Source organism: Helianthus annuus, chromosome 16 (assembly GCF_002127325.2).
Source record: "Helianthus annuus cultivar XRQ/B chromosome 16, HanXRQr2.0-SUNRISE, whole genome shotgun sequence".
NCBI classification, from domain to species: domain Eukaryota; kingdom Viridiplantae; phylum Streptophyta; class Magnoliopsida; order Asterales; family Asteraceae; genus Helianthus; species Helianthus annuus.
This window is the reverse complement of record NC_035448.2, coordinates 190,368,221-190,381,458: the sequence shown is the minus strand read 5'-3', so window position 1 is coordinate 190,381,458 and position 13,238 is coordinate 190,368,221.

Sequence of the window (13,238 nt, the reverse complement as noted above, 5' to 3'; positions counted from 1 at the left end):
AAGGAAACAATAATAACAATACTGTGCACAATACCCCACATACTGGCTGTAATTTGGTGATTACATAAACTTAATCACTGTAATTATAACTTTGAAAATGATTTGGAGTATTGTAAAACAGTTGATAAAGAGAATGACTCACATTGCAGATTTAGTACTGACAGAATATGATTTTATCCCTGTTAACCTAATTTCACAATAATGCACACAAAACAGGGTTAGTGATCAATACAGCAGTTACGATAACTTTGCGAGATCAAATTCTCACAATGAATGACCAAGTGCAATACTTCAACTCATTTATCAAAATGACAAACGACAAAGTATAGTACTTCAACTCATTTATCGAATTATCGACAAACGACAAAGTACAATGCTTCAACTCATTTATCGAATTATCGACAAACGACAAAGCATAACCCAATGTGGGCGGCACTTAGACATTCCTTGGATATATTGATCCCGGAAACTGAATCGTAATAGCGATCGAGTAATTACCCTGTTCTGCGGCAGCACCTCGATACTAGTGTGTGTTTAATTTGTGATATATGAGCTTAATTCGACGTACAGAAGGAATTTGATCGAATTGTGAACATCAACAGTCGACTGCCAATGTTGGCTATTTATAGTGCAAAATTCGACTCGCATACGGACCGTATGGCTTTACCTTTACGGTCCGTAAGGGGTGCGTTTAGACTTGTAGACTAGCCTTCTCAGTGGCCTAGCTTTGGTGACTCATCACTTAAATCAATTTCAGTATATACAACGAAGTTTAAATGATAAATATCAAACAGGGTTTAGCCCCCTGAGTTTTAGGGGCCCTGATTCTGATTCCGATTATTATGGAAATTTCAGGGTTAGTGCCAAATCACTTGGGTGTCTCAATTAGGGTGTTCTTATTGACTAATTATTATTTTAATTATTAATTTTAATGAGAGTTGTTACATCCTCCCCACCTTAGGAAAAATCTCGTCCTCGAGATTTACTGAAACAGATGAGGATATTTGCGCTTCATTTCTGACTCTAATTCCCAAGTGTATTCTGGTCCTCTCTTGGAATTCCATTGACTTTTACCAATACAAGTCGCTTGTGTTTGAGGAATTTGACTTTACGGTCTTCTATTTGTAAAGGTTTTTCTATGAATTTCAGTTTCTCATTTATCTCTATGTCTTGGAGAGGTACTACCAGAGATTCATCGGATAAACATTTCTTAAGGTTGGATATATGAAATACATCATGCACTCCAGCTAGTTCTTCTGGTAGTTGTAATCGATAAGCAACTGGTCCGATTCGTTGAATCACTGGAAATGGTCCAACATATCGGGGACTCAGTTTTCCTTTCTTACCAAATCTTACAACTCCTTTCCAAGGAGATACTTTCAAAAGTACTTTGTCTCCTATTTGGAATTCAAGTGGTTTGCGACGATTGTCTGCATAGCTCTTTTGGCGATCTCTGGCTGTTTTCAATCTTTCCTTGATTTGAGTTATCTTGTCTGTGGTTTCTTGCACAATTTCTGGACCTGATAATTGACTTTTTCCTATTTCTGCCCAACATACAGGTGTTCTGCACCTGCGTCCGTACAGTGCCTCGAATGGAGCGGCTTCGATACTTGAATGATAACTATTGTTATAGGAGAATTCAATTAATGGTAAATGGTTATCCCAATTACCTCCAAAGTCATTTACACATGCTCGGAGCATGTCTTCCAGAGTTTGGATTGTCCTTTCACTTTGTCCGTTTGTTTGTGGATGATATGCAGTACTTAGATTAAGTCGGGTTCCCATTGATTCTTGGAAACTTGTCCAAAATCGGGAAGTGAAACGACTATCTCTATCCGATACAATGGAAAGCGGGACTCCATGTAAGGATACTATTTCATCCACATACAGCTTGGCTAATCTTTCCATACTAAAGGTTTCCTTTATTGGTAGAAAATGAGCTGATTTGGTTAATCGATCCATGATTACCCAAATTGCATCATTACCTTTTCTGGTTTTGGGTAACTTAGTAACAAAGTCCATTGTTATGAGTTCCCATTTCCATACAGGCATTTCTAACTGTTGTAGCAAACCTGAGGGTTTCTGGTGTTCGGCTTTAACTTGTGAACAAGTTAAACACTTAGATACATATTTAGCTATATCCTTTTTCATTCCTATCCACCAGAAATTCTTTCTTAAATCTTGGTACATTTTATTGTTTCCTGGGTGTACAGTATACCTAGATTTATGGGCTTCTTCTAAGATTTTCGATCTTAAATTTCCTTGTTTAGGTACCCAAATTCTGCTTTTGTGAAATTTCCAAATTCCATCATTTCCTTGCTCCAATTCTGTTAGGTAACCTTTCATTCCTTCGGCATCGTCCTTGATTGCCGTTTTCTGGATTTCCTTCACTTGTTCCCTTAAATCTACTTGTAGATTTATTCTAAGAGCACGAACTCGCCTTTTTTTTTCATGATATTTACGACTTAAGGCATCTGCTACTACGTTAGCTTTTCCTTCGTGATATTGAATATCACAGTCGTAATCACTCAAGACTTCCATCCATCTTCTTTGCCTCATGTTTAACTCTTTTTGCCCGAATATATACCTTAAACTCTTATGATCGGTATAAACAGTAAACTTACTTCCATACAGATAATGTCTCCAAATCTTAAGGGCAAAAACTATAGCTCCTAATTCTAAATCATGAGTCGTATAGTTTTCTTCATGCTTTTTCAATTGTCTGGAGGCATATGCAATTACCTTCTTGCGTTGCATTAACACACAACCGTATCCCAGTTTTGAAGCATCGCAATATACTTCAAAATCTTCTGTTCCTTCTGGTAAGGCTAAGATTGGTGCATTGGTTAATTTCTGCTTTAAGATTCTAAAGGCGTCTTCTTGATTTGGTCCCCACTCAAACTTAGTGGCTTTACAGGTTAGCTTAGTTAATGGTACAGCGATCTTGGAGAAATCCTTAATAAACCGTCTATAATAACCAGCTAAACCTATAAAACTTCTAATTTCCATTGCAGTTTGTGGAACCTTCCAGTTGGTAATTGCTTCGATCTTAGCAGGATCCACGTGAATACCTTCGTGATTCACCATGTGGCCTAAGAATTGCACTTCTTGTAACCAAAATTCACACTTTGAAAATTTAGCGTACAGCTTTTCTTTTCTTAACAAAGTTAAGAGTGCATGCAAGTACTGACAATGCTCGACTTGACTTTTGGAATAAATAAGTATATCGTCAATAAACACGATCACAAATTTATCCAAATATGGTTTACAGATTCTGTTCATCATGTCCATGAATGCAGCTGGGGCATTGGTTAATCCGAAGGGCATGACTGTAAACTCATAATGACCATACCTAGTTCTGAAAGCAGTTTTAGGTATGTCTTCCTCTTGAACTTTCAGCTGATGGTATCCGGATCTTAAGTCTATTTTAGAGAAATACCTAGCTCCTTGTAATTGATAAAAAAGATCATCAATCCTAGGTAATGGGTATCGGTTCTTAATTGTAACCTTATTCAATTCTCTATAATCAATACACATTCTCATTGATCCATCTTTCTTTTTCACAAACAACACTGGTGCACCCCAAGGGGATGAACTAGGTTGTATAAATCCTTTGCTTAGTAATTCATCTAATTGCTTCTTCAATTCTAACATTTCGGTAGGAGCTAATCGATAGGGTGCCTTGGCTATTGGTGTAGTTCCTGGAATTAGATGAATCCTAAATTCTACCTCTCTATCTGGTGGTAACCCAGGTAAATCTTCTGGAAATACATCTGGGTATTCTGATACTATAGGGATTTCCTTAAGTTCCTTACCTTTAGTACAAATGATTACTGAAATCATATATACTATTCCCTGTTTCCGTTCATAGTTAGCAACTTTCATTACTGATATGAACTTTACTGGCTTTCGAGGCTTATCTCCTGCAATCTTAATTACCTGTCCATTAGATGCTCGAATTTCTATAGAGTTCCTATCACAAATGATTTGAGCATGGTTGGCTATTAACCAATCCATTCCTAATACGACATCAAATTCAGCTAATTTCATAGGCAACAGGTTTGCAATAAATTTATGACCTAAAAGTTCTATTTCTACTTTTTGCAAAACCTGATTGATTTTTACTGAATTCCCATCTGCAGTTTCGACTGTAAAGATCTGCCTAACTGTAGTTAATGGTAACTTAAGAGCTTGACAGAATGAAGTATTTATAAAACTTTGGTTTGCACCAGAGTCAAATAATACTTTTGCATAGACGTTGTGAACTAAAAACGTACCGGCTATCACATCCGGAATGAGCTCGGCTTCTTGAGTAGTCAGCTGAAATGCTCTAACATTCTTCTTAGTAGTTCCTTCAGCTGCCTTGGGTTTGTTATCTGCTGGGTTGGTTAACTTAGGACATTCTGGTTTGATATGTCCAGCTTCCCTACAATTGTAACAAATTATGGACTTCTTTCTGCAGTTTTCTTCCCGATGTCCGGTTGTTTTGCAAAAATTGCAAATTCTATTACATTTTCCAAAATGTCTCTTTTTGCAAATTTTGCAAAATGGCACAGTTGAAGATTGCCCTATTCCTCTCTTCTTGAAATTACTACTATTACCCATTCTAAATCCCTGGGTAATTTTCTGAGCTAGTTCCTTTTTCCTATCTTCATCTCGTGTGCGTATCAGTTCATCAGTTAAGGTGTTAGCTAATTCGACCGTATCGTCAATAGTGCGAGGTCTTGCAGCTTTAACGATATTGCGAATTTCGCTAATTAATCCCCAAATATACCGAGAAATGAGTACTGGTTCTGGCGAAGCCAGGTTAGGTACCACTCTTGCATATTCGAAGAATGTCGAAGTATAACCACGACAATCTACCCCGGTCATTCGATGATTTAGGAACTTATTTGCCATTTGTTCCTTCTCATATTCCGGACAGAATTTTCTTTCGACAAGATTTTTAAATTCGTCCCAAGTCATATCATAAGCTACCCGTCTTCCTTTTGCTTGTAGCACTGTGTTCCACCATTCTAGTGCTCCTTCCTTAAACAGGTTTGAGGCATACATGACTTGATCTCCTTCAGCACATTTACTTATTGCAATTACTGCTTCGGTTTTCTCTAACCATCGCAGTGTTGCAGTTGCTCCTTCGTTGCCTGCAAATTCAGCGGGTTTACAAGCAAGGAATTCTTTGAAAGTGCAACCAGGTGTTGCAGCCTTTCGTTTCTTAGGGCGCTGCGTGTGCTGAGATTCATTGTCATGATTCATATGATCATTGCCCCCGTTTATACTATTACTGAAATTATCTTCAATAGTATGTGATGTAGGGTAAAATACACATATTTGTCCCGTGTAGATTGTATAATTTTTGTATAGGTTTTATTTTTTTTTATTTAGTTTTAGTATTATATTATATTATATTGTGTTTTGGCAGGTCCTGGTACAAATGGAGAAAAAACGAGTAATGTAAAAATAACCAACCAGTTGGGCAGAGTAGAATGCCAGAGACTGAAGTAAAATTGCAGCTATTTTCTATGAGTGAGTCGAGTCCATTATCTCTATTTTATAAGTTGAAGGGACTAAAAATTCATGAGATGAAGGTTGTTTAAAAAATAATTCATTAAAGGCGAGGGGCCAATATTGTCACATGGCTGAAACTTGAAATTAATTCCCCACATTCTTGTTATCGTTGACCACATTCCATCCTTTCCTTTATTCTTTGGTTGGGCCGTGCGGATGATTAACAAGATATAGGCTCAACTGATTGTTTAGAAATTTGAATAATATAAGCCCACTTCTCATTAGTTATCACATGGGCCTATAATTCGTGGAAGGTTATAGTATTTGAGGAGGTCGGTTGGTTTAGGGGGGGACGCCACCTTATAAATAGAGATATCATACGTAACGGAGGGGGGAAATTAATACATCACATCAAACGTGAAATTGGAGACGGCTGGACATCAAGTCGACATCAGAGGATACAGCCGCACATCAGACGATCAGAGCTTTATTGAACGAATTTTTAAAGATTGTTTGGCTAGGAACGAGGCTCAAGAATCATTGGATTGAAGGTCAAGAATCTTGGAGAACAAGGGATTAACGGGTTTCGCTACTTAATTTCCCTAGTGTTCTATTTTTCTTGTTTGATATCTATGAATTCTTGTTTGAAACCTTGTTTGATTATTTTTGAGACCATGTTTTCCGGCTAAACTTCATAAACTACCTAGGTGATGACAATAGTTAAATAAAGTTTGAATCTTTATTCGATTTTTGGCGTGATTGTGGATTTTTCTTGTATTGTAAAAGCTTCGGGAATTTAACTTGGTGCATATGCGTGCTTGACGATTATTTTATTGCTGTTTATTTGCTTCGTATAATCCTTGGTGACGGTCTTTATCACATAATAGGGTTGTGCTAGGGTTTTTGATTTAGGTGACGGTCTTTATCACATAATAGATCATTAATCCTTTAGGGTGAAAATTGCATAAGTAACCTTAGAAGTAATATCCGGTAATTTAATAAAATCAAGTGTGCTGCTAAACATCGTCGCTGTGAGGCTCGAGGGTATTAATAGGTCTCGGTTTGGTTATAAGTTCTTAACATTCCATAGTCTATTAAACCAAGATTAAAACCCGTAGTTGCTTTAGACGTTCGCGCTGAGAGGTAGAGCGTCTTATATAGGCACTTTCAAGAAATCTAGAGGACTGTAAGGAAATCTAGAAAGCCGGTGAGCGTAACAGCCTAGGTAGTGCCACAAGAATCGCCTTGAGAGTGTTTGAGGGGCTTAGTGGTGTCTTAATAGGTTTAGCATTTAAAGATCCCGGTTCCGCACCACAAAATCATTGAATAGAAATCCATTCTGAGTTTAGCTTGCGTCTAGCCTAGGTAGTTCCTTCATCATCCTCGAGTTCAGTTTTCGTTCGAGTTCGTGTTTAGTTTTTCTAGTTATTTAAATATTATTTTAATATTTTATTTAGGACTTTTAGAACCCCCCCCATCCAAATAAACAATTAGTTAAGTCGTGTCAGTCTAAGTCTAGATAGAGTCATTAGCGTAATCAGTAGAGTCTCTTGGGTTCGATACTCGGACTTCCTTAGGCTATACTACACCGATCGGTACACTTGCCGGTTGTGTGGTTTAGGGTTTAGAGAGTCTTAGTTTTATAAATTTAAAACTTAGAGAGTCTAGAGTTAGGGTAATTTTAGTTGTTTTTAATTAACCCACTTTTAGCACATCAGTATGTTTGCTAGGTACGATATGTTGCGGATCGTTTGGATTTTTCATAGCAGCAACGAACATTGGAATTGCGTTGGCTATTCCTTGGGCAACCATATTTTCAATATCTTGTTTGGTCATATATTGATCTTCTGGGTGTTGCTCCGATTGATTAACTTCATTTACTGGTTCGTTATCGTTATTTTCCATCTGATGATAATTTATTTAAGATAAATTAGCAATTAGCAATTTATACAGATAATTGAACAATTTATAACACATAAAGCCAAAATTATCGATTTCTCAATTTCATTTCATATCAGTATAGTATGCATCAATACACACCAATATCTTACAATGTTTTATTCGTTATGTTACAACTGATTTCACTATTTATTATTACTATTATACAAAGATAGCTTTACCACCCTCCTACTTGTCATTCTAGAAACGGAGTTCCCTCTCGTCATACTTCCAGGCAATCTGTCCCCCTATTTCCCTAATTCTATTCCCTGCATCCATCAACTCTTCACCGAAATGGCGAAGTTCAGCCAGGTTTTCATTGCTCATTGGTGGATTGGATAGGGGTTCTGGGTCGAATTGTGGAAGAAACGAGTAAGGGCTATTGACAATATTTTGGAATTGCCAATCATTTGTCCACCACTCTTCCATTTCTACAGGTTGGTCATGGATTATTGGTTCAGTGATTGTTGGTGTAAAGTTCATAGGTATTGGGTTTTCGATAGGATAGGTAAAAATACCCGTGTTGGCAGGTTGCATAGTTTCACATTTTTCTAGTAAAATATCTATCTGATCCTGAAAAGTAATTCTTCTGTTTTGATTAGAGCTCTCTCCGACTTCTACCTGAGTTGGTTTAGAACCTTGCCCTATTTCTATTTCTATTTCCTGAGAATATTTATCAAACTGCTCCTCCATTTGCCTAAACTCAGCATTGGCTTCAGTTTCTTTTTCTTGCTGATTAAGGTTTTCCTGGATTATGATCGCTTTTCCTTTGTCTAAAGGTTTACTAGTTCTAGGGGGTTTTGTAACTGACTTTTTCTTACGTATACGGCTTCCCCATACATAATTTTTCTTTGGCCTTCTTTTTGGTTTGGTCACTGGTGGAGTAGGGAATTTTACAGGTTGGTCCACATCAGCAAAATATCCCGTAAATTCATGGGAAACTTCGATATTTACTGGGTACAGATTGAGGTTCTGAAAAGTTTCAGATATCTCATTCATGCTGTGTAGCATATATGCAAAATGCACAAAATATTAAGTTAAAACTTTAGAACAAAGTTTAACAGATAACATGGAAGTTTTATTGCACACTATTTGTACAAAATACAAGGAAACACATTGATGTGTGTAAAATGCAACATATAAAACACATCAATTAAGGCATAAAACTAACCCTTTTTAAGTACTAATGTTGGAAAAAGAGTGTTTTTGTCTTCCTTTTGTATTTTCAGGATGAAATGAGCTCAAAATCACAAAAGAAGCAAAAAGACCACTAATTCTACCATAAATACAAGAAAAGGAACAAAAGTGGACTGCCCGGACCCTCAACGGCACCTCCCAAGACAAAGAGAAGGAAACAGAGTCTGAACACGCCCCGTGTCCAGCGAACACGGGGGCGTGCCCAGGAAGCAGCAGAAAAGACAAACCAGTAGAAGCTTCCATTGCTTACCACGGGGCCGTGTCCAGCGAGCACGGGGGCGTGGTGAAAGTACAGCAGGCGCATTAATTGTAATTCGCAATTACAATTAATGAAGAGAGAGAATGTCAGACGGGCACGGGGCCGTGTCCAGCGGACACGGGGCCGTGTCCAGCGTTCTGTTCAGCCTATAAATAGAGGAGCTTGGTTTCATTCTCTCTCATCCCTTGGCACACCACCTCTCTCACACTTCATCCACCACCCACCACCACCATAACACCATCATCCACCACCATCATCCATTGTCCATCATAGAGTGTGTGAGTCGTCTCGGGATCCAAGATTGATCGTAAGAGTTCTTGACAATCAAGGCCATGTTTGCCTAAGTCTCTTACATCACTTGGTGAAGACAAGTGTTTAGTATAATACTTTTTATTTTTAATCTTTTGCACTTTTTATTTGGTTTTGTATTAATGACTTTAATAACTAGTTACTTATGTTGAAGGTGATCTTTCCTTATCGTTTGTCCGTGGTGTCTTGGCATTATTTTACTGTCTATATAAAATAAAAGATTTTCACCATTCATATCTCCACGGTCTATATGGAGGTATGTTGGCTACCTGGTCGGGGGTTAAGGGAACGGTATGGTAAGGGTCTTGCCCTTGTTCAGCGTTTAGAGGTCCTGCTTGGGACCTGGGTCAAATTTAGTAGGATCTCCTTCAATGCCCATAGGTATTGGATGGCGGGGATCCAAACTCTTTGACCCCCTCATAAGTCAACTACTATTAATACTATAACCCGGCTATTTAGGACTGTATCCCTGCTGACTCAGACTACTTAGCCGAGGGTAACGTCGCCGCCAAAAGCGGGGCCTACCATAATTTGCATTAATAACTTAATTCATTATCTTTCAATAATCCGACCCTTTAGGATTGTATCCTTGCTGACTCAAACTACTGGGTTGAGGGTAACGTCGCCTTCAAAAGAGGGGCCTACTACAATAACTAAGATAATCTCTTAAACAAGTGCAAAAGTGCGAAAATAATCAAAGGTTATACTAATACACGTGTCGGATCCAAGTGATTCATCTTGTCTATCTGTTTTTATTTTTATTTTATTTTTCAGCATTTAGTTAGTTTTTATTATTCTTAGTTTAAAGCATTTTCTAACCTTTTTGATTTGATTAGACGTTGAGGATAAACCGGTATTAAAAGCTCTTGTGTCCTTGGACGACCTCGGTATCTTACCAACACTATACTACGTCCACGATGGGTGCACTTGCCCATATGTGTGTTTAGTGTTAGTAAATATCGTGTTTTATAAATTTAAAACTTGGCTAAAAGTGTAAAAAGGGCTTAAATATTCATCTAAATTATATACACACTAACACGCATCAAGTTTTTGGCGCCGTTGCCGGGGACACAAGGATTTTAAGAAAGCTTAAAATCGACGGCCTAATCAGTTTTACAAAACCTTTTCAAAACGCGCGCATTTTTTTTCTGCATTTTAGTTTAGTTTTGCATTTACAGTAGCCTGAACACGGGGCCGTGCTCGCTGAACACGCCCCCGTGCTGCATATTTTTAGAGTAGATACTCAGATACAGAGTCTGAACACGGGGCCGTGCTCGCTGAACACGCCCCCGTGCTCAACGTGACCAGTAAATTTAATTAAAACGCCCAGATACAGTCCCTGAACACGGGGCCGTGTTCACTCAACACGGGGCCGTGTCCAGCTTCTGTTTCCGTCTTATTTTTGTTTTCTGGTCCCGAGACTCAGTTGTGGTCTGTTGAGTGATTCTTATGGATCAATACTCAAGAGGTTACAACTACACCTATGATGAGGATGATTATAGGGGTAATTATTGCACTAATTGTCGTAACGCACGCTCGGTTCAATATAATACTTCATATCAACCATCCAATTCATACAACCATTATGAGGAGCCCAGGTACGAGCCATCAACTTCATACACATCCTATGAAGACCAAAGGTATGAACCTCCTCCCTCATACTCATATTTTGATGAACCAAGGTATGAGCCTTCATACTCATACTTTGAAGATTCAAGGTATGAGCCACCACCTTCATATTCTTATTATGAGGAACCATGGCGTGAACAACCCACCTCATATGAGTACTATGAAGAACAAAGTTTCGACCCTTATCCATCATACACTTACAATGAAGAACAATGGTGTGAACCATCTACTTCATATGAGTACTATGAGGAACCAAGGATCGAACAACCGGATTCAAGCTTTGAGGATCCGAATTCTTTCAATCTCACCGAAGTAACTAATAGGATATTAGAACACATTAAAACTATCGAACGTTGCATAAAAGAATCTCGCGCAAGGGAAGAGGAATCCCGCGCAAGAGAAGAATTAAAAGACGATAATAACGTAGAGATAGTTGAAAGTGTAAAAGTGGAAGAACAAGAAAGTGAAAAACCGATACATGAGTTAAACAATGAAAATGGTGAGTCCGATAACGTTAAAATTCAAGAAGAGTCTAATTTTGAAGAAATTAACCTCTTGTCACCTACTTTCGAAAATCATTGTTTAATAACCCCTCATGCTAAGTTTTTAAAAGAGTTAAACACTAATGCTAAAATCAAAGACTTGGTAAGTGTTAAGTTAACTAATGATCAAACTTCACTAATAAAAGAAGATCCTTTTGAAATTAACATTACACCGGTTCCATGTTTCTTTCAAAATTCGTTTATTAGTAATATCACCATTGATAAAGATCTTTGTGTTAACATAATGCCTAACTACATTTTTGAAAAGTTAAGTGTTAGTGATTTTACTCCACTTCAAATACCCATTTTTCTATCCGACCGGAAAGTAATGAAATCAATCGGTGTAATTGAAGATGTTTTGGTTCAAACAAATCAAATGGTAATCCCAACCGACTTCGTCATCTTAGATGATGCCCCCTAGTCTTGGGAAAGCCTTTTGTACAAACTCATAAAGCTTTGAAAAACCGGAAATTCAACAATCTACCTCTTCAATTAGGGGCATTCAAAAGGAGCATAGATCTTGAGCACTCAATGAAATATCCTTTTGGCAACAATGACCCCCTAATTGAAGATGAAGCTGAACCACCCGATACAACCAACGAAGAAGACCACTTTGTCGAGGAAGAGATAGCCGTAGAACAAACCTTTAAGGTTCTTGATCTAGATGAGCCACAAAATAAGGTGTCTCCTAAAGACCCACCTATTGAGCTCAAGGAACTTCCTAAAGGTTTGGAATATGCTTTTCTAGGCAAAGATGGTAGTTTACCTGTAATTATTTCGTCTAAATTAAGTAGTATAGAAAAAGAAAAATTAGTTAACCTACTTAAAAAACACAAAAATGCGATCGCTTGGAAGCTTGTAGATATTAAAGGAATAAGCCCTTCCATGTGCACGCACAAAATTTTAATGAATGATGACTACAAAACGGTAATTCAACCACAACGAAGAGTGAACCCCAATGTTCAAGAAGTGGTTAAGAATGAAGTCATCAAACTACTCGACGCCGGACTAATCTACCCTATCTCCGATAGCCCGTGGGTAAGTCCCGTCCAAGTAGTCCCAAAGAAAGGAGGTATGACGGTGATAACTAACGAGAAAAATGAATTAATACCAACAAGAACCGTCACAGGATGGAGAGTCTGTATAGATTATAGGAGATTAAACGAAGCAACTAGGAAAGACCACTTTCCTTTACCCTTCATTGATCAAATGTTAGAAAGATTATCCGGTCATAAATTTTATTGTTTCTTAGATGGTTTTTCAGGTTACTTTCAAATACCGATAGCACCAGAAGACCAAGAGAAAACAACTTTCACATGTCCCTACGGAACTTTTGCATATCGACGCATGCCATTCGGTCTATGTAATGCGCCTGCAACATTCCAACGTTGTATGGTCGCCATTTTCCATGATATGATCGAAAAGACAATGGAAGTCTTCATGGATGACTTTTCCATCTTTGGAGACTCATATGACCAATGCCTCGATAATCTTGAACGAATGCTATCCCGATGTGAGGAAACTAACCTCGCCCTTAACTGGGAAAAATGCCATTTCATGGTAACAGAGGGAATAGTACTCGGTCACAAAATCTCAAGCGAAGGAATGGAAGTTGATCGAGCAAAAATAGAGACTATTTCTCGATTACCTCCTCCATCCTCCGTGCGAGCAATCAGAAGTTTCCTAGGGCATGCCGGATTCTATAGAAGGTTTATCAAAGACTTTTCAAAAATTTCAAGGCCTCTAACAAAATTGCTTGAAAAAGATGCACCCTTCATCTTTGACAAGGAATGCAATCAAGCATTTCTAACCCTAAAGGAAATGCTAGTCAATGCACCTATCATGATAGCGCCAGATTG